Source organism: Thalassophryne amazonica, chromosome 4, assembly GCF_902500255.1.
Source record: "Thalassophryne amazonica chromosome 4, fThaAma1.1, whole genome shotgun sequence".
In the NCBI taxonomy this organism is placed as follows: Eukaryota; Metazoa; Chordata; class Actinopteri; order Batrachoidiformes; family Batrachoididae; genus Thalassophryne; species Thalassophryne amazonica.
The window spans coordinates 39246002-39249879 of record NC_047106.1 but is presented as its reverse complement, the minus strand read 5'-3'; the positions used below and the strand labels follow the sequence as shown (position 1 = coordinate 39249879).

The 3878-nt window shown below is 34.0% G+C and overlaps 1 long non-coding RNA gene across 1 annotated transcript; it reads right to left on the bottom strand.

Moving 5' to 3' along the window:
- Positions 1–460: 460 nt before the first annotated feature.
- On the bottom strand, positions 461–2311 carry LOC117509148. The gene is made up of 3 exons (XR_004560270.1): positions 2220–2311; positions 707–849; positions 461–492 (listed from the first exon to the last, which is right to left on the bottom strand). It is a non-coding gene; the product is annotated as an uncharacterized LOC117509148 (long non-coding RNA).
- Positions 2312–3878: the final 1567 nt, after the last annotated feature.

Below are 3878 nucleotides of genomic sequence, written 5' to 3'. Positions count from 1 at the left end.
TTAAAACGGTTATTTAAAAATAATTCTCCAAGAAATATTACTTAAAAATGATACCACCAGTTCCCAAAGCAGGGGAAAAACATTACCGTATTTCCTCTATTAGAAGCGCATGGGCTTATGTAAATAATGTTTTTTTTTTTAATGGTCAAAATGTTTCTGTTTCGAAAGAATTTAATTTTTGGTCTAGATGCGCCTCTATTGGACGTGTGCTTCTCATAGAGGAAATATGTTATATGTAAGGCATTGCATTAATATTGTTATTGTTCTGCCAGTTAACTTACCAATTGTGAACTCTACACCAGGCAGCTTCTTTTTGGCACTCATATCTTTAAAAGCATTGCTTTTCTTCCCAGTGAGGGAAGATGACTGCAGTAATTCTGGTGTGTGAATCATCCGCAGCAGGGTGTTTGTGTATTCTTTAACATTTGTTTTTTTGGCATTTAGTAATCTCTTTTGCCGAACTGTTATGGCCACCCCTGGCCACAAAGTTACCTGAAATTAAAAGACACTAGGTTAGGCACAAAATAAAGCTTGAGATGATGTACAACAGTAAGAAAAGTTTCCTACAACAAACAGTATACAAAGCATTGTCTAGAATAAGAAAAACATATTTTTTTCCCACCATGGAGGCTTGATGTGCACAAATGGAAGAAAAAATATCATTGCCTGGGTTTAATTTTGAATATTCCATTATTATTGCACCTACCATGTCCTCGCCACTTGTGTCTTCGGAATGAGCTGGTGAACAAGCAGCAGAAGATGAAGTGGACGCATGTGCAGGAGAGGCATGCTGTGAAGAGCATGGTGCAGCTTTTAACTTTTTTACCACATCCAGTAAATCAGGCAAGTCTAAAAGAAAGACAGATTTGTGAGGATTAAAAATTCAAGCTAAACTACAAAAATCGCCAAAAGTTCATGACAACTGAAGATGGCCTGCTACTGCTTGTGGTAAGATTTATATATACAACTGTCATCATTTCTGTTCAAATGTGAAAATGTTTGTATACACAAATTATAGAAATAATTCATGGAAAATAAATGTCTACACTTCAACAAGTAATATTTGTCATCCACTTAATACCGGGGCTTAGTAAATCACTTTCTAGACTGATTCACTGTGGCCCGGTTACATGTGACACACACGAGTCATGCTATCAAATAGCTGATAGACTGGAGAAGACATAACACATGCTCATCAGTTGGACGGGGTAGTCTTCTAACTAATAATTTTTTTTGGGCCACCTTTCCTCTGTTGTGAGAAATAAATGCAAAGACACTGACATCCACGAAATTTACTTTTGATAGGAAAAAACTGACTTCACTTGCCACTTACTTTTACCCTTAATGCATCCAAAAACAAAACACAAATTTATAAGGGTAATGTCTTTATGTATAAAAATATGGCATACCTGCTATAAATATATTTGTAGTTTTGCAGATATAGCTACTGATTCATTGTGCCCCAGTTTCCCCTATGACCAAAACTGTTAGATATATGATTTTTTTTTTAATCTCCACATATGTGGTCTCTCAAGTTTCAGGCATACTATTGTTATTTCTACCTGGTTCTTTTTATGTAAAATTCTGCCCCTTACCAAAAACCAAACCATTGTATTCCTCATTTTGAGTTTATTCAAGGTCACATTAGAAACCAGGCCTGGGACCCTCACAGACAGTGTCCATCTTGTGAAAGGCCCCTAAAATGAGTCATACAACACTTTTTATACCTTGTGGGTGTTAACATAGGTGTGGTTTAGTCTAACATTTCTAATGTTACTGGCTTTCACCAACAGGGGGAGCTCTCCCTGTGTCTGAAACTTGGACAGATAGAGTAAAACTTAACATATTTCTCCGAACGTCCAAACAAATAACACAAATACTTAATAGCTAACATAAAAAAATAATTAGCACAGATATATATATATATATATATACAAAAAACTTCCATTTTGTGTGATAGAATTTAAGATCTACAGTGAAGTTTTAGGCTACAAGGTAGGCATAGTGGTTGAAGTCAGTTTGAAAAACAAGTTGTCTTTCATTTTAATTTCTCACCTAAAAAACGAACTGAACTTTGAACTAATTCAAAATTGAAATGGTGATCTATGAATGTTAACAGTTCACTTTGAACATGTGTGAACTGACCTTTGAACTAGTTCATGAAAAGTGTGAACTTGCACAACACTGATCAAGACTACACATGGACATTTTATACTTACTTCTCAGATTCTCAAGGGCCAAATGCAGCCGCTTATTTCTTGCCAAAAGTTTAGCATTTGCTTTTGTGAGGTTGTTGACCTTCTCTTTCAGCTGTAAATAAATGCAGATTGTTCAATAATTATACAAAGTCAAAATGATTGACACTATTGCCACTGGGTGTTTTATATGAGTTAAAAAGGACAATGGGGTGCTCACCAATGCAGTCTCCATGCACTTGTCCATTACTTCATCATCATCATCTTCACTCTGTAACAGAATAATAATCATGATTAATTTAACCCTACTGAAATTAAACAAAGAGTTGCGATTACAAATAAAGCAAGCAAAGAACAATAAGAATTGTAGATGTAGCTTACCTCAGGACTCAAAATACATTCTTCTTCTTGTGAAGCCGCTGTGGTCTGTACATGTGTGGTAAAAAGAACAGTTTAATATGATGTGTATGTAAAGCATGCCAGTAAATGTAATTTATCTCTATATACTATTATACGATTCCTTGGAAATAATCATAATGTTACTTTATACATACCTTCTCTTTCATTTCCTTCTCTATAGCTCTTGCCAGTTCTTCTTCATCATTGTTCTTTGAAACCACTTTCTTTTTCTTATTAATCTACAGATTAAAATTATATTGCAGCATTAACAAAGTGAAATCCACACATGACAAGGACATACACAGACACTATCATAGTGCATTCATGAAGAAAACAATCCCTAAACTGCCATTAAGAGAGCAATGTTACTGGATGGCATACGCTGTCAAAATCACCATCAAATTCCAGAAGAAGTATTTCTTTTACAAAAACTGCACAAATGCTGTGAACTTATTTTCAGTTTCTCAATCGAGATAATGGTGAAATTTGCAGGACATGAAAGCATGTAAATTTAAATACCATGTTGATAAATTGCCTCAAATAGGCACAAGTATTGTTTGTTTTGTGTCAGATACAATGAGGGTGTCTATTTCAGGGAGGAAATTTACAGATCACTGATGATTCAATGGTGTCTCAGAATTTCTAAGTTCGGCTTAGATAACAGTATTTTCTAATTTATAGGATAAAAATCATGATTTTTATTAATTAAAAAATAAATGTTAGTCTATTTTTTTAATTTTGTAATTATTTGATTTAATAGAAGAGTATTTAAGCTTTATAAAAATATATGGTTGTTGGGGGTTACTGCAGCTTTGTCATTACTGTATTATTATTTATTTTCTGTTACCATTTATTCCTGGAGCATGTTATCCCTAAATAAGGCCAAAAAGAATATGATGCCCCCTAAATAATACATAAGCTTGTAAGGAAACTAGAACCACCCATTGTGGTCATATATTGTGAAAATACTTAACTCACCGCCAGTTTTCAAAATGTATGCACAGCAGTTTTTTTGCCTGGTAACTCTTCAAGTGGATCTCTTCTTTCCCAAGTTTCTTCATCAAATTCTTGTTTAAAGGCCATTTAACAATAACCTGAGGAAAAAGAAACACAATGTGGCAAAATATTACATATATAATTTGGGGCATTTTAAATTAATTTATTGCTGAGGTCTGTGTAGTCACACATTGTACCTTAGGGGTAACATAATGCGATTATATTTTGTAATGGAACTCATAGGAAAGTAGAAATGAACACTATGGAATTTAATTATGCTGTAGATAA